Source organism: Dreissena polymorpha, chromosome 4 (genome assembly GCF_020536995.1).
Source record: "Dreissena polymorpha isolate Duluth1 chromosome 4, UMN_Dpol_1.0, whole genome shotgun sequence".
Taxonomy (NCBI): Eukaryota; Metazoa; Mollusca; class Bivalvia; order Myida; family Dreissenidae; genus Dreissena; species Dreissena polymorpha.
In genome coordinates, this window is record NC_068358.1 from 50,571,672 (window position 1) to 50,588,716 (window position 17,045).

Consider the following 17,045-nt stretch of genomic DNA (forward strand, 5'->3'; position numbering starts at 1 on the left):
CCACAATGTTTTAACTTTTGAAAAAAGACATTGCCTGTTTGTCGGGAGCGATTAATATTGATAAATATTGATTATATGCATAATTGTAATGGTGTTTTTTTTTCTTTCTAGGAACAGCTGCCACGGTGAACGACATACGGTTATTACGGAGCGACGTTCTGATGTGGTTAACTGGAGCAACCGGGATACCTGCAGCCGGCTTCCACAAACTCATTGACATGGAATTAGGGACACACAACAGGTTCAACACATGCGTCCTGGTTCTGACTATGGCCCCTGTGGACCTAGCCACTCTCGACGATATCGTGCAGTACTTCTGTGAACTAGTCATAAACAGTGCTCGATTTATGCTTGACTAGACACGGACGTCAATGGTCAATAGTTAATTTGTGGAATGTAACTAAAATTTCTGGATAATTTTTTTGTAGTCGGAGTCCATTTCAACCAAGATTGCATTTCAGCAATGTTGACCCATTTTTAAGTTCGTATTTTTGTATATTTTATTATAATAGTATTATGACTGAATAAACACGTGTTCAACAATGTTTTTTTTTAAGTATTTTCTTGGTATATTCATAAAAGGTGTTTTGATTGAATAACTATAAATAAAATGCACTGTTAAAGAAAAAATAGCTTCAATTGATTATGTATTGAATAAATGGCTAACAATAATCAATATGCTTATGAAGAAGTGGGATTCAAACACATAACCTATGAACTATACTAGAATGTTTTGGCTAATCAGTTCTTTTATGATCTGATCATAGGGGATAATGATTTCTTACCACCTTTTTTTCGTTTCAGTGTGCATTTGCACCTATTTTCCATTTCAGTGTTTTATTCCTTACATTTTATTGCAGTATCTAATGATCAGTTTACCAAAACAATCTAGGTTTTATGTGTAAACTTGAGTTGATATATAATTGTGTTATTAGCATGTTTGATATTTTGATGTTTTAAAAGAAAGGGGGATAAATTGGAAGTGCTTACTTACAAAGGATACAATATGAGCATCCGAGTTAGCGCCCCTTTCAATAAGTTTTAAATAATTAATATGTCTGTGATTTAAGATTAACTTGTCTCCTGTAACTCAATATTGAGTGGCAGTAATGATTGTGTTTTATGTTTGTAAAGTATTGGTATATCTGTAATTGTATGCATCCATTGCTGATGAGACTATAATAAACTATATATATATATATAAATCTGTTCACTTCATTAACAACTATCCCGTAGCGTGATCGCATTCGTTTGTCGGTACTTCGTGTACATTTAACTACTACAACGGCTTTTCTGCGTCCACGAACCTTTTCACGTTGTCAACTTCTTAAAAAATATTTAACATATTGTTAATAGAACAAAACCTGGTGAATCTACAATGTTAAATCAATATATTATTATTATCATTATGTTATATATTTGTTTTTTATCATATGGGGTATAAGTCGTCAATATGCGCCTATAATAAAAAGTTTTAATTCCCACTTAAAGGATTTCACATTTTTACAAAAATTTTCAAAGGATGAAGTAGCGCACATCTGTTGACAATAGTCAATAAAACATAACTTAGAGACAAAATAAAATTAAATCAACTACTCCGTGTGTACTGTTCAACATTATTTTAAACATGGCTACATGTTCCGCTCAAGGTTGTTATTATACCGGTAATAATTTGGGAAACATTATTCTAAACTACTTGCGCAAGTCTAAACTTACGCACATTTATGAAATTCATTAAATTTAATTTAATCCTTTTCTCATGCAATTTTTAAATTACTTTACAATTAACACTATGCTATGAATTTCATATAACTCATAACAAATTTCAATGTTCTAAAAAGGGTAGAACACCTTAACTTAGCTCATTATATATGCGTTAGTCTGCCTTTTCCGTAAAAAGCTTACCTAACACACTTTGAAAGTTTAAATGCCGAAAGAATGAACAACAGCATAGCACTCAGCGCTGTTAATAGTTGTAAATAACCTAAGGCCTCTGAAGTATTTGTGAAATTACATAAAAATATTTTTTTCTCAATAACGTTGCCAGTATTTTTTCTGCGAGGATTCTAATGAAGTGTACAGCAATGGTAATATACATATCGCATTGTAAAAGGGGCTTATCGACGGCTAGAACGGTTATTTTAATTTCTGAAATAAATTTATCCATTACAATAAATTATTTTATGATTTATTAAAAAACCCATGCATTGTTGTCTAAATATTCTGTAAAAAGGTATATATCCTAAGAAAATTTTCTCGGGCACAAGCAAATCGTAGTATATGTAGTAGTAGTATATTTATGAATGAAATGCACATGAGCATCCAGGTATGTGTATGCTCACTGACGATACTGGCCTTTTAATGGTACTTCGGCCTCAATGTGTGACCTTGACCTTAGTCCCTAGGATTATGGGTGTTGGAATGTGAAGCACACCCAGATGATTGATAACAACTATGCAAGTTTCATGGCTCTGGCTCATGTGTTAATGGAGATAAATCTCTAAGCTTCTATTAAAAATCATTTTTTCAAGATATAAAGGGCCATGACCGTAGCACCTAGAATTATAGGTGTTGAATGTGAAGCACCCCCAGATGATTGAGAACAACTATGGCAACTTTCATGGCTCTGGCTCATGTGTAAATGGAGATCAAGCTCTAAGCTTGTATTAAAAACCATTTTTTTTAAATACAAAGGGCCATAACTCTGTTATTAACAGATGGTGTACAATGCCATTTGGCGTGCATCATCCTCTTATCCATATATATACTCATACCAAGTTCCAATGAAATCCGCCAAAGCACTTCCATGGCTCCGGACACAACAGTGCCAGACGGACGGAAGGACGAACAGACGGACAACGCCAAAACAAATTACTTCGACCTGTTAACACCTGAAGTAAGGCTAACGTGTATATACTTTAAACAAGAGCACGGCATAACGGGTGCCACGCTTAGCTGCGAAAGCTTGTCAGCATTTTTTTTGTAGAGGTCACAGTGACCTTGACCTTTGACCAAGTGACCCAAAAATGAGTGTGGCGTGTAGAACTCATCAAGGTGCATCTACATATGAAGTTTCAAAGTTGTAGGTGGAAGCACTTTGATTTTAGAGCCTATGTTAAAGTTTTATATTAGAGGTCACAGTGACCTTTGACCTAGTGACCCAAAAATGGGTGTGGCGTGTATAACTCATCAAGGTGCATCTACATATGAAGTTTCAAAGTTGTAGGTGGAAGCACTTTGACTTTAGAGCCTATGTTAAAGTTTTATATTAGAGGTCACAGTGACCTTGACCTTTGACCTTGTGACCCAAAAATGGGTGTGGCATGTAGAACTCATCAAGGTGATTCTACATATGAAGTTTCAAAGTTGTAGGTGGAAGCACTTTGATTTTAGAGCCAATGCTTAGGTTTTAGCACAACGCCTACGGCGGACGGCAGACGACAAGCTGGCTATGACAATACCTCGGGTTTTCTCCGAAAACAGCCGAGCTACTAAAATGTTTAAATTTTTCATATCCAGCATCCGATATTAGTTTATTACAATGCACATTTACATTTGACAAGGAAAACATCCTTTTTTTTGCAAATAGGACTAGATAGTGAATTATAAAATACATTTATTTGAAACAAGATGGTAACATTTCAAACAATGTATATAAGTAAAAAATACAATTTCATGTAATTGTACGATTCTGCTTTAACATGTTATATTAACAACAGAAATTTAAACATGTTTTCAATTTTGGAACAAATCAGAACACAGAGCCCACTAATTACCACTAAAAACAAGATGTATTTGTGAAACAATAGGTCCCCCATATATTTGACCTTGAAAGATGACCTTGACCTTGCACCACTAAAATTGTGCAGCTTCATGAGATACACATGCATGCCATATATCAAGTTGCTATGTCCAATATTGCAAACGTTTTGACCAATGTTCAAGTTTGACGCAAACCAACAAAAAGACAGGGCAAAAACAATAAAAACAAGAGGACAGCGCGCTCGACTATTCGAGTGCTTGACAGTATAATATAAGCCATCATGGGGAAATGTTTCAAATTATTTAATAAGGTCAAGGTAATAGTTCAGGTATATTTTCCACAATCTATTGAACACTTGTAAAGACATAAAACAAAGTAATAAGATTTTATTTCACGTTTGATAGCAATAGCTTTGGTGGGATTTTTGGACGGTCCTTCAAAAATAAAGTAAATAAATATTTGTTGTTTCAAAGAAAAAAAAATTGGGTTGGGTAGGGGGGGGGGGGGTTGAGTGGGGGGTATAATGTGGAGTGTGGTCATTTATTAGATGATCTTTCAAAAATAAATATCTATTGTTTGGGTGGATTCTATTGTGGTATTTAGGTAAATGTTTTGTCAAAGTATGAATAAAATCTGATCATAAATAAAGAAGTTATGGCAATTTAACTAAAATTTATTCGTTTGACCTTGAGAGTCAAGGTCATTCAAAGGTCAATGTCAAATTGAACTTGCCAGGTACAGTACCCTCATGATAGTAAGAAAATATTTGAAGTTTGAAAGCAAAAGCTTTGATACTCTAGAAGTCAAGTGGATCTAAACACAAAATTTAACAAAATATTCAGTTACTAAGACAAAAAGGGCCATTTTTTGGGGTTATGTTGGTTAAGAAGTTTGCAAAATATTAAAGCAATATGTCATGGGACATTGAAAATATTTGAGGTGGTACGCAAACTTTAACATAGATTTATCAATAATATGCATATTCTAAAAGGAAAAGGGGCCATAATTCTTACAAAATGCTTGATACAGTTGTCTGCTCTTGTTTTAGATTGGGGTCATGTTGGTAAAGGAGTTTGCAAAATATGAAAGCAATATGTCAAGGGACATTGAAAATATTTAAGGTGGCACGCAAACTTTAACATAGATTTATCAATAATTTGCATATTCTAAGAGAAAAAAGGGCCATAATCATTACAAAACGCTTGATACAGTTGTCTGCTCTTGTTTATAGGTTAGGGTCATGTTGCTTAAGAAGTATGCAAAATATTAAAGCAATATGTCAAGGGACATAGGAAATATTTGAGGTGGTACGCAAACTTTAACATTCCAAAGCTCACACTCACGGGCATGCCGGTGTGAGTAGGATAGCTCCACTTTATATATTTCTTATATAATAGTCGAGCTAAAAATGAAATTAAGCATCCTACTAAAACTAAATGAAGAGTGAAGGTTGGTAACAACAATATAACATTTCAATCAGACTAAAACTACAGAAGTGAACTGCCAATAACAAGTATACCATGATTAAGTGACAATGGGTTCGCTCTACGGGACATATCTGACCTAGTTACATGCAGGTGAAGTGTACCTGAACAGTTTATAAAAGATAACAGTGAAAATAAGAGACATTCTGCTATATGGAACACAGGATTGAGTTGTTACTGTATTTAAATTAGAATAAACCTGCATTTTAAACATACTACATTGTGTACAACGTTATATGTAGCCTAGATATTATGATATAAATTTCATTTAAAAATAGATAAACAACACACACACACACTAAGCCACTGTGCCACTTACAGGATTAGAAGATGCAAGATGCAACCTTTTATTTATTGTTGGTATATTAATAACAGTTAACATCATCTTTTTACGTGTATAGCTATGGACGGACAAGAAACTGATTTTAACAAGATATCTAATATTAAGCTTTTTTTCTGTGCACATGCTATTATTAAGGAAAACCATGCACATTGCCTTTAAATATCTTTCTTAAAACCAGAACTGAAAATTGACATTTTGACACACTGACCAACTTAGCAATTTTTGAAAACAGGTTGAAATTTGCAAGCCACAAAGGGATTCCAAAGATCTCCCGATTCCTATGAGTGCTCTACTGCAGCTAACCAGGCAGTAAACGGTTCCTCATACATAAGCTTACTACCAGTTCACACACAACATGAACAGGATTGAACATTACAAATGTTCTATAATTAAGTGTCATAAATGTTAAAACATCTGATATCGCAACCCGTCAGGGCTCTCAAAAGACATAATTAAGACACGGATTCATTTTTTAATGTACATAGTTGAATTCCAGAATGTGATGATGCTTTTGTAGAAAGCTGGAGTTGCCATTTCAGGCTCTAGAAGCACAGGAACTACATGTTTTCAAGTTTCAAGTGTTTCACTCTCTTGTTTTATACTGTTAGGCAGTCTGGCAAACTCAGGGCATCATATTGCTCACAGGAAACTTGAATGCATTCATGTCTTTCCTTCCAATAGAATATCCTCAGTTTCACATGCTATGTATTTGTTTATGTAAATCATGAAAACTTTTCATTTGGTATTTAAATGAGCCTGAACATTTTTACTTGCATGATACATACAATGTGGTTGGGATACAAGTTTTTTCAATTCATTTATTATCTTGCTCCACTCCCAGATTACAAATAGGACTCTGACAAATATAATAAACAAACAAATCGTTATTTTACTGGTTTATACTTTTGTTGTGCATTTATTTATGTATTTCATGCAATTACCGCATGCAAATAAAATTGTAAAAATTACTTGCACTGTTAGGAAAACTGTTTCATTAAATTCCAAAGACATGTTAGTGTTGATTACCTAAACCGAGGAATGTTGCCCAATTTATTGGCGTTCTATTATTCATTTCATTAACTGCCGCAAAAGATATAGATCAAATGGGATCTTAAAAGGATACGCAATAACACTTTTATTATGATGAGAAACGTCAAATGCCGTAATAAATATAAGTTTTCGGACATTGCCTTTTAAAACCAAAATATTCAGTTTTTGTTGCTACAATTTTTACAATAATGACGAAGTAGTTCATCGATCAAAGTACATGCATTCGGGTTCGCTTTGCTTCTGTCAGTCATAGTTGATGAGGTTTATTTTAAAATAATACAAAATAAAGCGATGAAATAAGTATTAAATAGAGCAATCAAGATAAATGTAGTTTAAGCATCCGGATGAATTGTAAGTTTGCGGGCACCCTCTTTTTAAGCCAAAATATTATTTTTATGGTCACTCAAATTTTCGGACAGCCAAATTTTCCCATGTTATTGATGACTCTACATTTTAGGGTAATTGCATTTTGTCAGAAATTTACTTTTGCGTTCATCCGGCGGTTACACATCATTATTTAAAGGTGACGTTATGCACAGGAATATAGAAACATATTGTAAGTGTCCGAAAACTTAGAATAATTACGGGGTACATGTTATTCAGGGAGATTCATTTTAATTGCGATTACTGATTTTTGTGTGTGCATACTTCTGTCTTGGTATAGTGCATTTAAATGACGTATATAATCAAACATACCCCGTAAATTCATAAACAGTAAACGTATGCAACAATAAATATATACTCTACCTGCCGCATATATACACACACTGATTCTCTCTTCTTGATTGTTGGAGCAGGTGTAATTACCTGTACTAATATCTGCAAATTGTGTTATATACATAGTAAGACCTCTGAGTGTCGTAATGCGCGTTGGTGTGTATGTCCCTTTATTATATTACATTATATTATATTATATATTATATTATCTTATATTATATTTAGTTGTTGCCGCTACTCAACAACGTTTCACCTTAATTTTGTAAATAACTGAGCACTAATATCAATAATAAGCGTATGATCTGCCTTACCTCGATATTAAGGCCAAGTGTGGCCTTTTAAACGTGAAGTCTCTGTTTGTCGCATGATCCAGTCAAAGCAAAGAAACACATTGTCTCAGAAGAACGATCAATATAATGGAAAAGCGACCCAGTACTCTCGATGAGAAAAATACTAAGATTTGTATAAACCAACAACGGTAATGGATATATCATTTAAAGTTCAGAAAATGGGTTGCAGTAAAAGCTGAAGTAGTAGTAGCAGAAATAGTAGTATAAGTAGAGTAGTGGTTGTTGTAGAAGAAGCAGTAGTAGTAGTAGTAGTAATAGTAGTAGTTAAAGTAGTAGTAGTAGTAGTAGTAGTAGTAGTAGTAGTAGTAGTAGTAGTAGTAGTAGTAGTAGTAGTAGTAGTAGTAGTAGTAGTAGAAGTAGTTGTTGTATTAGTAGTACTAGTAGAAGTAGTAGTAGAAGTAGTAGTCGTAGTAGTAGAAGTAGTAGTAGTATTTGTTGTTGTTGCTGTTGTAGTAGTAGTAGTAGTAGTGGTAGTAGAAGTAGTAGCAGTAGTAGTAGTAGTAGTAGTAGTAGTAGTAGTAGTGTAGTAGTAGTAGTGTAGTAGTAGTAGTAGTAGTAGTAGCAGTAGTAGTTGTAGTAGTAGTAGTAGTTGTAGTAGTAGTAGTTGTTATTTTTGTTGTTGTAGTAGTAGTAGTAGTAGTAGTAGTAGTGGTAGTAGTAGTAGAAGTGTAGTAGTCGTAGCAGTAGTAGTAGTAGTAGAAGTTGTTGTTGTTGTTGTAGTAGTAGTAGTAGTAGTAGTAGTAGTAGTAGAAGTAGTAGTAGTAGTAGTAGTAGTAGTAGTGGTAGTAGTAGTAGTTGTAGTAGTAGTGGTAGTAGTAGAAGTAGTAGTAGTAGTAGTAGTAGTAGTAGTAGTAGTAGTAGTAGTAGTAGTATTAGTTGTAGTGTAGTAGTAGTTGTAGTAGTAGTAGTAGTAGTAGTAGTTGTTGTAGTAGTAGTAGTAGTAGTAGTAGTAGTAGTAGTAGTAGTAGTAGTAGTAGTTGTTGTAGTAGTAGTAATAATAGTAGTAGTAGTAGTAGTAGTAGTAGTAGTAGTAGTAGTAGTAGTAGTAGTAGTAGTAGTAGTAGTAGTAGTAGTAGCAGTAGTAGTAGTAGTAGTATTAGTAGTTATAGTAGTAGTAGTAGTAGTAGTAGTAGTAGTAGTAGTAGTAGTAGTAGTAGTAGTAGTAGTAGTAGTAGTAGTAGTAGTTGTAGTAGTAGTAGTAGCAGCAGTAGTAGTAGTAGTAGTAGTAGCAATACTTTAACATTGTCATATGATTACTAACTAAGCTATAATCTTTTTACTAGATTGAAATTCAGAACTGGCATGTTAATGTCTAAGCTGATTAACAACCTCAGCCCAGAAGCGTATACTTGCATCAGAGCTTGATTTAAAACAGTTCCCGCATGAAATACTTCCTTACGTAAACGAAAGTCTTGGTGCGAAATGAAGGCGAACTTTAAATAATTGCATCACTGTTTTTACTATTTTATTTATCAATTATATACTGTTGTTCGTTTTATTTGAAATATTATATACATGAACCGATAACGCAATTTGTGTCGTCTTGAAACTACACGCAATAAAGTAACGTTAACTAAGAAATCGTCATGTGCTCACAACTGTTCGACTGATGACAGACGTATGTGTACGTGGTGCATATTCATATGCTAAGGCTATCAATAAAAAATGTATACTATATTTTTTCATTGAGGCACTGTTTTTTTATTATTTTATTTTTATGTTTACTAGGAAAAATGCAGGTATTTTCGACGGTAAAATTGTGTACCGTCGTAAAGAAGCGAACTGGTCAAAGAATTTTTTTGTAAATAGCACATTTACGAGTGAATGTCCTTTATAAAAAAATAGCACTGTCATTGCCGTCCCACAAACTAACATACTTTCTTGATTTGTGTACCTTCCTCGGAGATGTTACCCAAGAAGACTAGAATAATGCGTCAGTCCTGGATTTGAAGTTGATAACCTTAACCGCCTTCAATTTTTTTAAATCAATGTGATACAATTCAGGTAAAAATGAAAAATGAATAGCGTACAATGTTTCGCGATTATCCGTTATAAATACATAATACGAACATCGCTGTCTAAGAATAAAGTGTTCTGTGCAAAGCATTCTACAACTGTGCATGCCAAACATACTGCCTGCTTTTTTGAACATTGTATCGAATCATGACCGCACACATGCATGATACCTTGGTATGTATACACAGAGCTAGGCCAGCTTTGTTTGTCCACTGTTATTGCGATTTAAAGCCTCAGTCCACAAACACAAATGGTGTTTGCAGAAAATTTATTCTTGTGAGCATCTTATTGGACAAACTATACACAATACATGTATTTGAAAAAGGCAATCGGCGTTAAAATAACTACTCATGTCATGTCTGTCCTAAATATACAGCAGGACAAAGATTATTTTCGCTCGCTATAAACGAGACTTCTCGAAAATTAGATTATTTGAAAATCATGACTCATAATACATCAGACACGTGTTTTTAGATCTCGTTATGCTAAATAATATATTATACGCATCATTTGTATTGTAAATTATACATTAATGATAGGTGCATAAATTGACATAAATACATTTTGACGAATAACAACACATGTTACTTTAAAGAAATGTGATATCTAAGATTGTATAACCTCTTCTGGTAAAGTCATGTCTTTGAAAATCGCTCAATGCGACCATTATTTAGCAATACAAGAACTGGCGGAGAACAGATAGGTAGACTGTGCTTGTTGTTGCCAGAATTTATCGCTTTTTTAAAACCCAAACCGTTGGTTTAGTAGTTAAGTTGATGTTGCTATAAAGTGATTAATTTTTGTTCTGAGTTGCAACATAGCCCATGAGACATCTTAATTATGATTTTGAGAGGAAACCATCTGTCTTTAATGACTAACAGTGACTTCGACCCAATGTGCTTTATCTGTATACAACATCGAAGCTGTTGTACAGCGAACAAGTGACTGTATCAAAATAGCTGAATTTGTTCTAAATATATTATGCCAAAACTATTTTTATATTAAGTAATAGTTGCCTTAACATTGATAAACCCGTCCCATGTGCAATCCCAGGGCATACGGAATCTATGTATTGAGTTTTCTTAAAATGCCTCAAATTGTTTTAAAGTTATTGACACAAACAAAATCTTCAACATATACTTAAAGTGACATTAACCTTGACCACACACACCCCATATGCAATCTTATGCTGATTCAGGTATTTGTTAACAGAGTTTAATACACCTGGGACCGTTTCAATAAACATCGCAGCACACAATTACGATACGATACATTTTTCGAAGATGCATAATTGATTAAGTCCATATCATATGATTTTAAATTTGCAGTACTTATAATTATATTGGCATCTTAAGCGCCGTATATATTTGACGAGCATGGTGAGCTAGTTCGTCTACTTATAAAGAGTACACAATTCTCTCGTAAGTTAAAACTGTCGTACGATCGTTTATGAAACGGCCCCCAGCTAAATATGCGTTTAAGTTATTTAGCGGAAATCATTTATCCTTTTGTTACAGACAATGAACATAACCCTATCGGCAATCCCAAATGAAGTTTTTTAGGAACGTGTAATATATGTACATGCTTGACACTTTATTGAGTTCAAAAGCTGAACTTTTAAATTTTAATAATAGTGACAATGACCTTGACCTGATGTTTACACAGTATTGTAAACATTTATTATTTAAATATTGAGATTCATGACAATAGCTCAATCTATAATATTCTTAAATTATTGAGCAAAACAATTTCTTCGTAGAGAGAACATAACAAAATAAAATAATAAACTTTTAAGATTTCACTGAATTAAGATTCGTTTACTTTAATACCAAATGTTGCTATTTAATCATATAGTAAATTATTTTAAGTGGACATTGTCTTTTTATTCACCGCATATTAATATCGCCATCCAAAATTAATATGTAATGTCTATATATTAACGCAGGCTAGATCAACCAAGCAATGTTGAGAGAATGTGCACATTCGTCGTTTAATTAACTGCAATTTTTATTTCAAATTTCGTCGGAAGTCCTGTAACAATTATGTATTCTGATTTAACTGTAACGATTTAAATTCGTAATTTAAATGGAAACAAAACGTAACCTGTTCTGATTGCTTACACAAATGGTTCATGGACATTTTTTCGGAAATAATAAAAGCATGGCATCATTTCGCATTTATCGGTGAACAAGAAGATACAGCTTTCCGTGTAAACTTTGCTTGTTACAACCAGGGGTGAAACAATGAAATAGTATGATCGTTCCGGAAAACGTTGTCAGATAAGCATATAGATTAAAACTTGAAATGTTACTCAAAATAAATATTGAATACTTAACTAGATAATAAACACAGTGTAAAACAGCTCATTCGTGTATTAATATATACACACACAAACACACTCTCACATATACATATATGAAAATAAATAAAATACATATAAACAATAATTAACAGCATTAACATATTGAATTGTGAACGCAATAGGAGTACAAAATACTGAGAAAATACATACAAGCATTATAGTAACAATAAAATAGTAGACAACAACAAAATATCGAGTCGATTGCATAGAAAAACGTGTGCGCACGTAAACATTACGTTTAGTCGTATTATATTAAAAATATTTATGTTAATATATTGGTTTATTCAATGCACACAATAGGCATACCGTCCATGAATATACCAGATCAAAACATAGTAACATATTTAAAGGCATGACATGTGATCAGCATAAGTTGTTGAATAAAGTATCAATACATTAAAAGGTCTAGACCAATTCATTTTGGTTACATCATTTAAAATCTATTTAACAAATAGTGCTATAACGATAACATCAAACACAACAAAGACGAATCTACAAGACAGTGGGAAGTCAAGATTGAGTAATGAATTATGTACAAGTAATCTTAATAATATATTTTGTATATACATGTAAACATACAGGTTCTGCTAGTTATTACGTTATTGCGTTAATTATGCAAATTCAGTTATAATAATATTTTAAGTTTGACCACAGTACACACCTTTTTATAATTATGATTTTGTGAACACACAAAGCAGTTGACTTCAAGAGAATTGCACTGATTGCTATGACTGTCTAGAAAATGTACTGGAGCAGGTTTTCAAAGGAATCGTTCTTCTCCAGAAACTTGATCTGAAAATCAATTTTTTTATTTTTTATTTACGGCATGTCACCAAATGTGTAAAATGACACACATCATAAATTCTAACAAATCTAATCTAACAGATTTCAATCTTGCTTGTGTGAATACGTTTTCAATTTACAACGTTAATCTGGTTAAACTGACAGGTTAAAATTAACGATGGAGTTTGCAAAACAACAAAAACACAAGAATACTTGTTTGTTATTTATAAATAATTTAGTTATGTGACCTAATTGTGTACACGTGCTGCAGTTATCATAGATTTTACAAAGGACAACATATGTACCTAAACCACACACACCGTTCAATTTAAATCAGTTTTTGGAGTTGACCGCCTTATGCACCAATATTACATCATTCTAAACAAATGCATGTAATTCTCTTGTTTGAATTATTGTAAAACAATTATTTACACGTAGTTTAACAACGTAGATAATATATCATACTCATTAATCAGAGTCAGCTTCAATTTGCTCTAAGAAGAAGTGTTCCTTATAAGACAAAAAGCTATACAATGTATGCTAAACTATCATTCATACATTAAAACGGATACGTAAACCTTGTCAGTGTACATACCAGTTTAATATTTTGAAAATCTCAAAAGGTATTACTTCATGCAGAGTGCAAACATTAAATGCCGTGTAGTTACATTCTTACCAAAACCGTTTTGTTTTCTTTATAACTGTTCATGAGGGTGTGTCAAACAGGAATCTTCTGTTGTTCTTTTCACACTATGAAATATACATTACTCAAGTTATGCAACACTTTTATTGACATTCAATATTTCTTGCAAAAGCACTCAGACGTTTAAATCGTATTTTAATTAAATACAGTATATAATTATTAATGCCGACATGTACATTTTTGTAGTTTTTATAGTCAAGGTTTTATCGCAGTAATCATAACGTCTTTTAACACAGTGATCAGTTAACGGATATTTGGACAGGATTTATAAGATTAACGCTTAAAATGTCTATACCATTCACATATTCTTCAATCTATATAGATGTTCAATATAATAGATATGCATGCATACTTACCTATGTATTCCCACTTGTTTACGTTCTAAAATATACATTAAAACATATAAAAGCTCCAGATTAACTTATTAGAATTTAGTTTTGTATTTTGAATTATTCCAACTATTAACAATCAAGTAAAAACACATGGATTTGGCATTTTAAATAATTCAAAACATTTTAGATTAGCGTTCAATTGTATCAATGAATTGCATTGAACATCGATATCGATATTGAATACTTTCCACAATACAGTTTAACAAATAGTATGAGTAATAAATCTATGGACCTTCATTTTTTATAACAACAGCGTACAAAGGATCATCAGTATCAGCATGCAACACGTCCGTGATGTCGCCATCTGTATCACACTTGCAACTGGGGTCAACAAAGTCTGATGATTGGTCGGAATTCCCTACATCCACGGATAATCGAGAGGCATTAAAATCCTCAAATTGAAACTTTTTTCCGACCTTATTTTTCTTTGGGGACAAAGTTGTAGCTAAGTTCTCATCTGTAGAGAGTACGTTAGCAGCCAGAGGTTTCAGTTCCACGACGTCAGTGTACAGAAGTTCATCAGTTATTGCGAATGCGCAAATATGTTCTTGGGAGTGGTTTGCGGCTAGATCAGGCTCACACCTTAAGTAACATGATAACATAACATATACACTTAAAATAGGCAGTAGAAACATTATTTAAAAACCATCATGCAGATATACTCGTACTTGTTACTTTTAAAAATCTTGTGCAATCTAGCGGTTTAAAGAAGTAGCTTTAGAATGTCAAAGTATAATATATATTGTTATGCATTGAGTGTGATTCTATGCTATTGCCAACGTTTAACGTATACTATTTAATGCATACACATTATTTGCAAACTTATTGGTAATACATAAGTGTAAAGTTGTACGTACGCTTGTTTGTGGCTAGATTCACCATCGTCAACTTAAACATAATTGGTATAGGGCAAAATAAGTAACAATAAATGAATTCAAAGTATAAATTTAGACTGAACATCTCTTTATGAAAGACATCAAATCGACTTTAACTTGTCGTAACTTGATACGATACCAAGTATCATTATTGCAAATATATCCGACATTTGATCAACGACGTTTGAGAATGTATGAGTACTCAGTCTTGAACACATTAAGAATACTTAAAGCTATATACCTGGATGCCTGGCCCCATCTATGACGCTGTTGTAAAGCAGATCATCGACAATACTTTCCGTATTATTGTGTTCGTCAATGGCGATGGTAGATTCACTATAAGTATTCAAATAGAAAACATTTGATTTCACACTGAACTTCAATTATGAATAGTTTAACCTTATGATGATAATACTTTAATCGTGAAAACACGAGCTAATTCAGAATCGAGGGTAAGTAATAAAATGATGATTGCAAAATTATCTACTAGATCTATGTCGTTTTCATTAATCATGTAAACAAGATTGAATTATTAATACAGCAAGTCTTTGATTTAACAAATACATAATGTCATTACGCATTTATACGTACAGGTGTTGTCGGTTATCATCATCTGAAACGAAACAAATAGTATACTGCTTATGCCTGTTTATTTGTTCAGTGTATTATCAAGCACAATGAATCATGCCATCATTTTTATTACAATGCAATGTAATTGCATGACATAAAGTTTGTTTAAATTTGAAATAATCTTGCTAACAATGTTTGGTATTTTTTGGTTGAAATTTCAATTGGGTGGAGCGGTTGATGGACATTTCAGTAGAACACTGCCTATAAACACATATGTATTTCGGTATGTAGAATGTGCCTACCTTTAGTTCGATTGTCAATTGGTGTTCGCGTCTCTTCGTTTGGTATCGAGCATCCGTTCGAATTACCCTGGATCACATCACCTGCACATGAAATAATAATATTACAATGACATTTGCTTTGCAGTAATTTTAAGGTAGCGAACCCATAATGATTTCCCGCGATTTCTTCGAAGATTGAGGCGCGTGTGTAAAGTTGCCGCAGCCGAGTGGTTATGGCGATAGGCTTGAAATCTTTTGGGATTTTCCCGCGCAGGTTCGAATCCTGCCGACAACGCATACTTTTTGCGACGCGTTTTATTTCTTTTCTAACGTAATTTGATTTAATATAGCATATAAGCTATGTTCATTGTTAAATATGTTGCAATTTTTATGCACATTCTTCAATTTATCAAATTAAAACAGTGTGATGGCTAAATTGGGTGATTAACTGTGAAAATACGAATCGTGCATGTTGCATTTTTATTTTTATTTCAAAAAGTAAACGGTAAATCTCAATATGTCTGGGTATTTTTGCTGTTTATAGTGTATCTATAAAAACTAAGTTCACAATATTACTTAAATGATACTATTTTGAATTTTATGACACTTTGTTTGTAACAAACCCATTTTCTACTTGGCTAAAAACACTTCAATTTTATGGCGCTCTTCCATAGATAACAAGTTATAAAAAGTAAATGTCTGTAAAATAATACTTATTTAATCTTGTCTAAACTGTAAGCATCGCTACTGAATCTGTACACACTAACTGCGTGCCCATTTTGGAAATCTGGATGAATTATGGAACTTTCAAATACCCCAGGGGTGCAAATAAACTGGACAAAAGCCGAGCGTGGGGGTGGTTTTGAAATAATCAGTATATTTTTTTGTAAAACCCGGAAAGCCTACCTAAAATGTTCATGTAGTTCAGTGAAATTATGCTGATTAAGAAAATAACACATTAGATTATATTTGGATAGGAGCCCATTATGGGTGCGCTACCTTAAAGCTAATTTTCACTTATTATGTGTCGCTCTGTTATAATTATGGGTAATATTACTTGTTTTTTTTTGTACAATAATTTGCTTTTAAAGATTTATTTTCTTATAGATAATGTCAAACCTGTTCCAGTACCACTTACTGCTTAGATGTGCGTATGACAGTATGTTGCCCTCAGGAAATGGTCTCCGTGTAATGCAAAGAAATGAATGAGCCGTCAATATTAATTTTAACGTGTCTCCTAGTCAAAACATAGCACAACTAAGTGATCAGTTATGATTTTCATTTAGATTAAGCTATTGTTCTCAATTTAAAGAACATATTGTTCATTTTACACTTAGATTTAATGAAAGAAGACTT

The 17,045-nt window shown here is 32.9% G+C and overlaps 1 protein-coding gene and 1 long non-coding RNA gene across 2 annotated transcripts in view; one reads left to right on the forward strand and one right to left on the reverse strand.

Moving 5' to 3' along the window:
- The window catches only part of LOC127877524 (adhesion G protein-coupled receptor B1-like), a 469,993-nt gene that overhangs the window by 328,369 nt on the left and 124,579 nt on the right, over positions 1-17,045 (forward strand). The gene's annotated exons all lie outside the window — the stretch shown is intronic.
- LOC127877539 (uncharacterized) lies at positions 14,311-17,003 on the reverse strand. Its single transcript, XR_008048478.1, has 6 exons — positions 16,828-17,003; positions 15,711-15,791; positions 15,430-15,451; positions 15,080-15,174; positions 14,821-14,851; positions 14,311-14,545 (listed from the first exon to the last, which is right to left on the reverse strand). It is a non-coding gene; the product is annotated as an uncharacterized LOC127877539 (long non-coding RNA).